The sequence below is a fragment of the Bison bison genome, unplaced genomic scaffold (genome assembly GCF_000754665.1).
Source record: "Bison bison bison isolate TAMUID 2011002044 unplaced genomic scaffold, Bison_UMD1.0 scf7180017864053, whole genome shotgun sequence".
NCBI classification, from domain to species: domain Eukaryota; kingdom Metazoa; phylum Chordata; class Mammalia; order Artiodactyla; family Bovidae; genus Bison; species Bison bison.
In genome coordinates this window covers 4565113-4577904 of record NW_011494625.1, presented here as the reverse complement: position 1 = coordinate 4577904, position 12792 = coordinate 4565113, and the positions used below count along the sequence as shown (strand labels likewise).

The 12792-nt window shown below is 44.5% G+C and overlaps 1 protein-coding gene across 2 annotated transcripts in view; it reads right to left on the bottom strand.

Moving 5' to 3' along the window:
- LOC104985613 (N-acetyllactosaminide beta-1,6-N-acetylglucosaminyl-transferase) overlaps positions 1-12792 on the bottom strand; it is a 120870-nt gene that overhangs the window by 24554 nt on the left and 83524 nt on the right. The window lies entirely within an intron of this gene.

The following is a 12792-nucleotide window of genomic DNA, read 5'->3' as shown; positions in this document are numbered from 1 at the left end:
AGTGGTCTTTACCACTGAGAAATATGGACTGGGTTTCCTAAAATGAGTTTGGGCATCCCTTATACACAAATGTTCACCACTTTCATCAGTCCAAAAACCTGTTTCCTTAGGATGAAGCATTGTTATTTGCAGCATGTGAACATCAAGTCATATTTTCCCTGTAATCTATTCGTTTAGATGTGTTTGTTCACAGGTTAAATTAGGCATTTGCATTTCAAGTGGCATCTCCTAGTTTTATGTGACTGTTTCAAATAAATAGACTTTCCTGGTGGCGCAAGTGGTAAAGCATCTGCCTACAATGCGGGAGACCCGGGTTCGATCCCTGGGTTGGAAAGATCCCCTGGAGAAGGCAATGGCCACCCACTCCAGTACTCTTGCCTGGAAAATCCCTTGGACGGAGGAGCCTGGTAGACTACAGTCCATGGGGTCGCAAAGAGTCAGACACGACCGAGTGACTTCACTTCACTTCAAATAAAAGTATTTACAGTACTGATCGTCCTTCGCACTCCATTACACTGAAAGCTATTTCATGGCCAGGCCTTTCCTTGTTAGAATCAACAGAACGTAGCACGCCCTGCGCTGCTTTGTCTCCTGTCTGGGGAAAGGCCCTTAATGAACCCATTAGACGAATTTTCCTCTTGCCCTGACTGCAGTGCCTACCTCACCCTCAAAACAAGGCACCAGGTTACACCCAGTTGGATGTAAATCAAGAATGCATTCCTAAGTTGTAAAGCCTTCCCTCCAAGTCCATGTAAAAGCAGCCAAATAAAAACCATGCTTGCTTAGGGCTGTTGTCTAATTTTAAACCCTATCTACAACCCGAGACAAGTCTGAAGGAGTTGAAGGTCAGTGGTAAATTCCATTTGGTGCTGCACGCACTGGGGTATATATAGGTTGCTCATTCTGGGAACTAACTGCCTATCTACAACAAGCCTAACTTTTTATATAGAACCACAGAAGTACTTCTGCTTAGACTGTTCTGCAAATAGGAGAAACTTCTTTAAAAAAAATTAAAAAGAGAAGAAACATGGGACAGAGGGTCCTAGGTTGTACCTGGCACATGTGGGTATCCCAGCCCACTCCCGCCCCTCACCCCCAACCCATGGAATGTCCAGCAGTTTTTAGAAACACACGAAATCACAGTGTGGCCTGAGCATTTCTTCTTGAAAGAATCTATTTAACCTGAACATTTGGATGAAAAGCACTAGGCTACAATTAGAAGCTCTATGATGACACAAAAGCAGCAAAACTAGAGGGTCAAGATGATTGTTGCTCTTGAAGAGAGTACTGGGGGATTCCTGGAGTATTTGTAGGAGTGTGGGCTCTTGTACTGGTTACTCAGGTGAGGATCAGTTTGAAAATTCAGTCATTTCAATTCTGATACGTTGGGTTTCGTGTATGTATATTTCTTTTTTCAAAATTTATTTATTTTTAATTGAAGGCTAATTACAATATTGTGTTGTTTTCTGCTATACATCAACATGTATACAGTGTACATATACACTGTATATGCTGTGCTTAGTCGCTCAGTCATGTCCTACTCTTTGCAACGCCATGGACTGTAGCCTACCAGGCTCCTCTGTCCATGGGGATTCTCCAGGCAAGAATACTGGAGTGGGTTGCCATGCCCTCCTCCAGGGGAATCTTCCTGACCCAGGGATGGAACCCAGGTCTCCTGCATCGCAGGTGACTCTTCACCGTCTAAGCTACCAGCGAAGCCCCATACATTGTGTAATATATTTCAATTAGAAATTTAAGAAAGTTCTAGAAGAGGTGGGAATGTGATGTGTACATAAATTCATAAAACAAAACCTGAGACTTCAGAGAAATGTTGGCCCCCTCAGTCCTTGCCCCCTTCTTCTCTGCTCAGGGTCATTTTAGGGATCAAAGTGCCAATTCTGAGCATTCAGTTTTCAGATGTGGAGAGCTTACTTTAAAGCACTTGAATACTGCTGTTTCCATTTGTGCAACAGTTATTTCAATATTTTAGCAACTCTGAATTGTGGATACGGACCAGTGACTAATACATTCACTTTACAGGAAAAGATAAACCCTTGAGCCATCTACAAATCTAGACAAATCCTCTTCTGTATGACTTCTGATAAGAGATCCTATTGGGATATTGTGACATAAACAGTACAAAGTCCTCAGATGATCTAATGGATTGCAAGGACTCATGATAGGAAGCTTTGTGAGTCTGTCACATGTGTTTCTGAAAAAGAAGCTTCTCTTCCTTTTTGTGTTCCTGAAAAAGAAGTGGATACAGTTGGGGTTATTCTTATTCTTCCAATTAAGTTCACAATGTTCCTAATATTTATTCTGAATCACAGACACTGTCAAGCCAAAAGTAACAAAAGCACAATGACATAACTACATGCTGTATTTGCTTGTTTTTTTTTTTTTTTCCCCTTTGGCTGCACCATGCAACTTGTGGGATCTCAGTTCCCCAGTCAGAGATTGAACCCAGGCATTGTTTCTTGTTTGCTTTTGTCTTGGGCCACATCATGTGGCTTGCGGGATCTTAGTTCCCTGACCAGGGATCGAACCTGGAGCCCTCGGCAGTGAGCTCTTGGCGTCCTAAACAATGGACCAACAGGAAAAACCACTGGACCAACAGGAAACTCCCCAAGGCAATTCCAAAGGGGATTCATAAAATAGTTAGACTGTCAATGTCTTTTTTCCCTCCTATATAAAGGAGGCAGAATATTCAGTAGCTAGAAGAGATGGAAAAAATTACCTCTAAACACTGCACATGGAACAGTCTACCCCCACTAAGCAATTCCTACTCTTAGTAACAAACTCCTCCCATGTTCCCTACAGGAAGAGGAAGGCCAAAATGAGCATCTTAACAAACATATTGCTCCTAAAGATTAAAGAACGTGTGCTTATAATAAATTCAGTTTGAGACTGGCTGATGGGCACATAAGGATGACTGTACCATTCTGCATCCGATTGTGTGTGTTTGTAAATCTCTAATAGAGTTTTAGAGGAGGGCACAGCAACCTACTCCAGTATTCTTGCCTCGAGAATTCTATGGACAGAGGAGCCCGGTGGGTCACCCAGAGGCAGACATAGTCTAACACAGCCAGTCAGTCCATAGGGCTGCCGAGGGTCAGACACAACTGACGACTTAGCACACACACACACACACACAATAGAATTTTACAGTGGTCCCTGGTAAGTAGCTAGAAGGAGCAATAATTTGTTTTAACATCCAGGAAGTTGAACACGGAAATGAGAAGGATGTGGCTGAATGCACAGAAACCTATACAGATTGACTGTGGGGGAAAAAAAAAACTCCAATTTCTTTCACATCTTGGCTATGTCGATTTCCTTTTCCAAGAAATTATATTTATTCTAAACTGACATCTCTGTACATGATAAGGTTTAAGAGAATAAAACAATCCTATTAATCCCAGCTCCTGTTCCTTTCATGTGATGTGATCTCAGAAAGAGTCCTGAAGATACTAACATCCTTTGCATCTTTAAGGAAACACTCTTCTCATGGATATGAGAACATACTTCACAGTATTACTGTAAGAACTAAGTGAGACTTTTCTGTAGTTTCAGAAATTATACCCAATAACATTCAGGGAAATCAAAATTATAAAAAATCCGCATCCTAACATGTTAAACTGCTTAAGTTTTCTTATAGTTCCTCCTATTTCTCTTTGGATGAACTTACATCTAGTTTTACATGGTTTTGGGGCCATGGTGCAGACATCTTTTCGTAGCGAAAAGAGATTTAAACGGGTTTAATTTAACACCTTCCTTGAGGATCTCATTAGTTTAGGAATTCTACACCATATTTAGGTTTTCTTAATACGTATTTGTATTAACAAATAGAAAAACACTTCACCTCTCAGTTTACACCCATTTTTTTTCACTCAGTTCTCAAATCAGTTTTACTAAGTAGCCATCATTACTGTGAGTTTAAACAGATGAGGAGTTTAAAGTTTGGGTATCCGTGGTCAGGCTTCTCAGGCGGCTCAATGGTAAAGAATTCACTTGTCAATGCAGGAGGCGCAGGAGACCCAGGTTTTGATCCCTGGGTCAGAAAGATAGTCTGAAGAAGCAAATAGCAACCCACTCCAGTAATCTTGCCTGGGAAATCCCATGGACAGAGGAGCCTGGCAGGCTACAGTCCTTGGAGTCGCAAAGAGTCAGATATGACTTAGTGACTAAATACCACCACCCATGGTCACAAAGTTACTAAGGACAGAGCCAAAATTCATCATCAGTTTGTCTCACCCCAAAGCCCGGGATATTTCTTCAACGTGAGTCCTTCCCAAGCATCAGTCATTTCCACACCCCTTTTCAATAGCCACCCTAAGCAACCAAAACTGTAAAGCTTTGCCTTATATAAACTCATTTTCATTTTTACTGGTGATTACCTTTTTTTCTCTGTTAAGGAGATGGAAATAAACAGCACCAACATTTGCTGCAAATCTATGTGCTACTCTGTAAAAGGGCCGTGCCAACAGTTCTCAAGGGGGGCTTCTAGCATCAGTACCCCCCACAACTTGTTAGAACTACAAATTCTGGACCCTGCTCCGGTCCTACTGGACTGGAAATCCTGGCGCTAGGGGCCAGCAGTCCGTGTTTTAATGGGCTCCACCGGGCTCCTGAAGCATGCTCTGTCTGGGAACCACTACACTATATACATTATCTTATTTAATATTCATAACTTCTCGAGACTAAATTTATTACTCCCACCATCACAGATGGGTTAACTGAGACAGCATAGACCAAGACCAGTATCACACAGTTAGGAGGCAATGGGAGCCAATATCTAACCTGCACTTATCTGGTTCCAAAGCCTTTTCATAGTATTGCGTGCACTTGAGGGGAGATATCGGGAGATGCCATTGCTGTGGTTCAGAGAAAGTAGAGATCTAGATGACAACGAGATCTGTAGACACCGATTATATATATCTGTTATGACTGTGACATGCAACGAACATTTTACTGTTTTAAAGAGTCACTAAGGGACTTCCCTGGTGGTCCAATGGTTGGGATTCTGCACTTCTATTACACCGAACACGGTTTGGTCTCTGCTCAGGGAACTAAAGATCCCGAAAGACACACAGCGTGGCCAAAAATACATAAAACCTAAAACCTTGGTTCTTCTTGAAAAGATTAATTTCAGACAGTCGGTAGAAAATTGATTGGAAGTGGAATGAAAGTTGCAAAAAAAATGGCCTTGCTGGGTCTAAAGCAAGACATTAATCCTTTCTGCACGACTTAAAGTTGTGTTAAGCTCAGCTTACTGGATATTTAGGAATGGTATCTGTACATAATTAAATGTGTATATATACGATAACCCAATTTTTCTTGTTTATATAATGTTGTTCTAGGAATTAGGGATTAAAAGTTAATTAAGAGCAGTATTTCCAGATTATTTCCTTCACAGGATGGGTGGGGAAATCATTGGGCACAGATTCCCCAGTGAAGAGGATGACCCAGGAACTTCCCTGGGGGTTCAGTGGTCAAGAATCCATCTGCCAGTGCAGGGAACAAAGGTTTGATCCCTGGTTTGGGAAGATTCCACATGCCATGGGGCGACTTGAGTCTGTGCTCCGCAGCTGCGGAAGCCCCCAGGCCCTAAAGCCAGTGCTCCGCAACAGGAGAAGCCACCGCAGTGAGAGGGCCTTGCACCGCAACGGGGAGGAGCCCCTGTCCTCCACAACTAGAGAAAGCCCCCAGCAATACAGACCCCATGCAGCCAAAAACCAAGAAATAAATGTATTTTTTTAAAAGAAAATGATCCGAGTGTTATACAGCACAACCGATGGCCAGAGGCATCATAAATAAATGCCTTCAAATGGCTACGGCTTCAGTATAGTTCTGTCTTTTTTGTTTAGTTGCTAGGTCGACCCCATGGACTGTAGCCCACTAGGCTCTTCTGTCCAGGGGCTTTCCCAGGCAAGAATACTGGAGTGGGTGGCCACTCCAGCAGATCTTCCTGACCCAGGGATTGAACCCTCGTCTCCTGCATTGGCAGGCGGGTTCTTTACCACTGAGCCACCGGCTTAGTATAGTTTAATTATGTGAATACTCTGTAACCTGTCTAAGGTTTCTCTACCCCTGGGGCCAGGCTGACATCTAGATTCTCAAGAGCCAGGATATAGCGTGACCTTCTCTGACCTCAAATTACTTCCCCAAGAATCACCTACATTTACCAAAGAGACAAAACAAGCAAAACAGGCCTGCCGCCCTGATACAATATTGTGAAAATCATGTCCAATTGTATTATGTGTATTTAACATTATCTGGCCATACAGAAACGATGTCATGTGAAAACTCTGCTCAGCGGATAGGAACCCAAGGAAAGGATCTGTTTAGTGTCATTTCTCCTTCAATCTGAATTTACCTCCATGTCAACAAAATAGGTGCCACTGTGGACTGTCATTCAGGCACGAAAAAATAACTCAAGTATAAGCCTGAACGTTCTAATAATGTTCATTAAAACAGGATGCTTCCAATCCGATTATGTTCATCATTCTCAATCAATGGTACGATCAACATGACTGAATGCATCCTTTGTGGCAATAGAAACCGAACTCTAAATTTAGGCTGATGTTCAGAGAACACAATGCGTACTTTGAAAAAGCCTGGGGGTTGATCCAGCCACGCCCAGATTTAAGGTTGGGGTAACCTTTTCAGAGAGAACACGTACCTTCCCAAGAGCTCAGTGTTTACATTTGCTGAGAGCTACACCTGGAGAAATGTTTCTCAAGTTTCTATTGTTGTTTTTCCTTTAACCTTTCATTTCCTTTTGCTCCTGTTTTTTCCAAGCCAGTAGCTAAGGGTTGAAGGTGAAGGTGTTTGTTGCTCAGTCACGTCCAGCTTTTTTCGATCCCATGGACTGTAGCCCGCCAGGCTCCTCTGTCCATGGGATTCTCCAGGCAAGAATAGTGGAGTGGGTAGCCATTCGCTTCTCCAGGGGATCTTTCCGACCCAAGGATTGAACCTGGGTCTCCTGCATTGCAGGCACATTCTTTACTGTCTGAGCCACCAGGAAAGCCCCTAAGGGGTACTCTGGGTCAGATTCAGACAGAAGAAGCCCACTCTGTGAGCCGGGAGTAGCCAAGTGGGAGACAAACCGCAGGGCTGGCTAAGTGCCAAGCTGTGGGAGATACTCAGACTGAGGGCAGGTAAGACAGGAACCAGGTGGCAGTGCCCGCCTAGGGAACTGGTGCTCGCTCCGGGCATCAGAGGAGACTGCGCGGGCCCAGCTGGCTGCCCAGGAGCCAGTTTTTGTTTGTTTTTTGGACCACTCAGCTCTTAGCTCCCTGACCAAGGATCGAACCCGCACCCTTTATAGTGGAAGCATGGAGTCTTAACCACTGGACCATCAGGGAAGCCCCTGGGAATCAGTTTTCTAAGCAATGATTCTGCCCTATTAACATTCCAGCTGAAACTCTTAAAATTCCACAAGGACTGGTTCTCTCTCTCTTTACTGGTATCACTTCTTGGCCTAGCTCTTACGGAATTATACCTTCAAGCCTACCCACTGTTTCTCTGATTCTATCAAAAATTACTCCTCCCCACCTCAGACAGGGGACACCACTCTCTGAACTTTTTTTCAGACTTTGATAGCTGATTAACAATGTTGTGATAGTTTCAGGCGCACAGCAGTGACTCAGCCATACATATGCGTGTATTCAGTGTCTCCTAACCGTCCCCTCCCCAGACCCAACCCACAAGCATCAAACCCTCTTCAGGCACAGCAATAGGCCGCAGTGTAGGGGTAGTGATGGAAAAGATAAAAATGGATATCACATTCCTCACCCTAAAGGAACTCAAACAAGGAGGAGGAAGGGCAGAGGGGCTTTTCACTTAGCAGGTAGTTATAATTTAGTGCTGGCAACTGTGGCAGGGCGAATAGGAGTAACCAGCTGTCTGGGAGGTGGGTTATCAAGGACGGCTTCTGGAGGAGGTGACATCCAAGGAGGGTTACAAAGGATGCATAGGAATAGTCAGAGATGATAGGAAGGGTAGCTCAGAGAAGACATCATAAAAAGCCACCAAAAAAAAAAAAATTAAGGGAAAATCGCAGAAGTGTGTAGGACCAAGTAGTTGCTGGGATATGAAGTGTGAGGCCTTAGGTATGAAGCAGTGAGGGGAGAGAGATGCGGTAAGGGAGGAGGGGGGTCAGGTCAGAGAGTCCTGCTGTGTTGGGGAGCTCCCTGGCGGTCTAGGGGTTCATGCCCAGATTCAATTCCTGGTCAGGGGACTGAGATCCTGCAAGCTGCATGGCATGGCCAAAATTTAAAAAAATAAAATATGTATATATTAACAAAATACATAATGGGACTTCCAGGCGGTCCAGAGTTTAAGACTCTGTGCTTCCACTTCGAGGGGCACCAGTTCAGTCATGGGTGGGGAAGCTAAGCTGCCCCATGGCATGGCCAAAAAATTAAACAAACAAGTGAACAATCAAAAATGCTTCAAAAAATTTTAAATGAAAATTAGTTTCCTAAATGTCTGCATATGATCTATTTAAATAGAGGTTACATCTTATCAACTGCTGTTTCTCACTCACAATTTGTTGTCATCCAGGCGCTTAGTCGTGTCTGACTCTTTGCGACCCCATGGATTGCAGCACTCTGGGGTTTCCTGTCCTTCACCATCTCCTGAGCTTGCTCAAACTCATGTCTATTGAGTAACAGATGCCATCCAACCATCTCATCCTCTGTTGCCCCGTTCTCCTCCTACCCTCAATCTTTCCCAACATCAGGACTTTTCTGATGAGTCAGCAATACGGTGTCTAAAAAAATGGCCATTCTTCTTTTTGATGTGTATTTTGTGAACTTAAAAAAAAAAAAGAAAGTGTACTATTTTCCACACACGATGTTTAATTAATTTTATAATCTATAAACTTAATAAAATATCTCTGGAAGAATACAAGGAAGCATTAATATTGGCAGCTCATAGAGTTAAAAAAAATTTAACTTAAAATTTTAAAGCTCTTGAATATATTTCTTATTTTTAAAAACGGGGACGGATAATCAGGGGGAAAAAAAAAACCCACAACATTTTGAGGGGTTGGAGTCGGGGGGTGGATTAGCTCAATATACTACAACCTGATGAACTAAAGTCACTCAACCTGATAACGCAACCATTCAAATCTCAAAACTTAAATTCCATAAAGTCATACCTGTCTCCTTCCAGAGCCACCCTCAGTTCACAGAATGGTGCCAGGTACCACCGGGGTTTAATAAGTATTTGTTAATTGCTGAAAACACACATGGCACCAATGTTTCTATTTTGGTTTTTTTTTGAAGACTTCTTTTCTATTCTGTAGGGAGACAATGTCCTCAAGATTCTTCATGTTCTTTTTGTTACCGTTTAGCAGTGACTAGGTTCAAAGTCAGCCTGAATGGGTCTCGCCCACCAGCCTCTGTGAGCAGCAGAGGAGCCCTGAAGAGTACTTCCCAGGTCCACTGGCTGCGCGGAGGGAGAGCCAGACCACAGCCTGGTCTAGAGCGGGCGTGGGGAGCAGGTACAAAAGCCTGGGTGGGTCGTGGCAGTTGGTTCCAGCAAGGGCACCTTCCTGTGACTCCAAACACACACACACACACACACACACACACACACACACACACTCACACTCACACACACACACACACACACACACTCTTCCATATCCCTGCTAACCTGATTTCTAGGTTAGAATGGTCAGGTGGGGCTTTCTTTCACTCTTCCAAACTTGTCTTTTCACCTTTCTGGGGTTCTGCAGGGAATTTGTTTTAGATATACAGCAAAGAAAAAACAAAACAAGACTGTTCCTTTTCCTGCTACAAGAGAAACACTTCAAACTTCAGGGCTCTCAAATCCAGGATCAGACCCCAGCTTTGCCTTGGACAAGCTGTGTGAACTGAGCACATCCCTGGTGGCTCAGATGGTAAAGAATCCGCCTGCGATACAGGAGACCCGGGTTCAATCCCTGAGCCAGGAAGATCTCCTGGAGAAAGAAATGGCAACCCAATCCAGTATTCTTGCCTGGAGAAATTTCATGGACAGAGGAGCCTGGTGGGCTACAGTCCATGGGGTTGCAAAGAACGGACACGACTGAACGATTACCACTGCTACTAAGCCTGATTTTCCTCATCTGTACATAAGGATAACAATGATTATTTCTCATAATTAAAAGAGGTGCTATGGTGCATAACATACCCAGCACAAACTGTATTAACAAAAACGGTATTGCATGCCATGTACAGAATGTTTACACTTATTTGTGAACAATTAGGATGAACACTCACTATGAAATGGAGCAGGGCTCTGCCCGTGGTTCTTGCCCAGCCCCCTACCCTGTGTCCTTTGCCTACCTTTGTGGAAAAACTTTAGCCAAAGAATAAGTTGAATCAGAGAAGTGAGAAAATGCAGAAACAAAGGAAAATAGTCCAAGCAGACCAAATAATAATAATGCTGTCATTAAGCATAGTCAAGGACCTTTGGTTCCTTCTCAAGGGCTATAGATAAATAAATATCTGAGCCATATCCTGTGAGCTGTCTTATAGATAACTGAAACCTCAGGTAAGTTAACTACTTGACCATAGTCATGACACGCTGCTGCTGCTGCTAAGTCGCTTCAGTCGTGTCCGACTCTGTGCGACCCCATGGACGGCAGCCCACCAGACTCCCCCGTCCCTGGGATTCTCCAGGCAAGAACACTGGAGTGGGTTGTCATTTCCTTCTCCAATGCATGAAAGTGAAAAGTGAAAGTGAAGTCGCTCAGTCGTGTCCGACTCTTAGCGACCCCATGGACTGCAGCCTACCAGGCTCCTCCATCCATGGGATTTTCCAGGCAAGAGTACTGGAGTGGGGTGCCACTGCCTTCTCCGAGCCATGACATAAGCTGCCACAATTCCGAGAACTGGTGTCAAGGAAAGGGGAACAAACCGACCACTGATGACCAATTTCAAGATGACTGTCAGCTCTGACTGTGCTGTTTCTGCCTGTAGCCCCTCCTGCAGCTTATAAAAGCTCTTGCCCACTGGTTGTCAGTAGGGGAAAGCCCTCCTTTGGACAGAAGTCTGCCCTCCCCGCTCCGTGGTCAGCATCCAAAATAAAGCAAGCCTTCCTTTCCACCAACCTCGCTTCTTTCGAGCAGCAAGCAACCGCACCCCACTTTCCGGTGCAACTTAAACTGTGAAAAAACGCCGATTCACTCCCCCTCCTGCAAGTCTTTGTGAACTCTAACCTACTCTTGTCTGAAGTTCACTGCATGCCTCTGCCCCCAACCACCTTGCCAGTCCTTTTTCCTCCCCTCTTTAAGTAGGTTTCTGTAACTGCCACTCTAGATTAGCCCTCAGGGATGCTGCGCTATTGGGCACCTAACAATTGCTGTGAGTCCACGTTCAGGTATGAAGGTAGCAATCGTGTGTGCCAACAATAGCGATGCTGCGGCCAAGAGAAGGGAGGTTTTTCAAGCGTGGCAGGCTTGGGGTCACCTCCCCGCAGGGCTGACACCCACAGGCAAGCTGGCACAAGAGTAGAAACTAGGGCATTGGGACATCGCCAGGAAGAGGCCCTAGAGGTCACACGGACCTTCCCAGACAACATATGGGAAACAGAACTTTGAAAAGAAACCCAGTCCTGAATCTAAAGAGGGAATCTGCTGCTGTTTCCCGCCTCCATGCCTCAAATACCTTAGCCCCAAATTATCATGAACAATGGGAAAGACTTCACAGTATATCACAACAAGAGACTGCAAAGGGCAATTTCTAATAAGAAAATGGGACTTAACAATTGACAAGTGACCTGGGGTCAGCTCCAGCCAGAATGTCTCTCCGCATGTTTCAACTCACTGTGACTCACTCTCCCAGGAAATAAAATATCAGACTAGATTTACTGAACCAAGTGAGTTGAGACCTGGACACCTGGTCAGGTCTGAGACTAGAGATGTTCAAGCCAGAGTGATAATTTGTAAACCTCCAAAGATGGAACAGCCCCGTGAACTTTGAGCATCAGTATAATACTGTGCAGCAGCCTCTAAGAGAAACACCACTGATTTCAATTCATAGGATGCTTATTCAAAGCCAGTCTCATGATGTCACAACTGTTCTTATCAAGGACTATGAAAGGCATTCATTCAAAAGACTGAGCTCAAGGTGAGGAACTGTGTGACACACCTTCAAAGGCAGTTTGCCAGCGCTCCAGGAAATTGGCATATTTCTTAGATCACTGTACAGCACAGTTATAAGGTGGTAGTGTGTGTGTGTGTGTCACTCAGTCGTGTCTGACTCTTTGGGACCCCAGGGACTTTAGCCCGCCAGGCTCCTCTGTCCATGGGATTCTCCAGATAAGAATATTCGAGTGGGTTGCCATTCCTCCCCCTTTAGGGGATCTTCCCGAGGCAGTGATCAAACCCGAGTCTCCTGCACGGTGGGCACATTTCTTCACCATTTTAGCCACCAGGGAGGCCCATAAGACACTAGCTGCTGCTGCTGCTAAGTTGCTTCAGTCGTGTCCGACTCTTAGCGACCCCAGGGACTGCAGCCCACCAGGCTCCTCCCTCCATGAGATTTTCCAGGCAAGAGTACTGGAATGGGGTGCCTTTGCCTTCTCCGAAGAAGACAGTAGACCTGCCACTAAAAAGCAAGCTGACTAATCGCTTTCCAGGCATTTATTTATTTTTCCCAAATAATTTCAAAGAAGAGCTGAATGTTAGCAAACTCAATCTATGGATAAGTGAAAAAAAAAAAAAAAAACAGGGATGGAAGTTCATACCCACCTGGGATCCTATTAAGAGTCACCCAGAAATGTTCATCGGGAGAATAG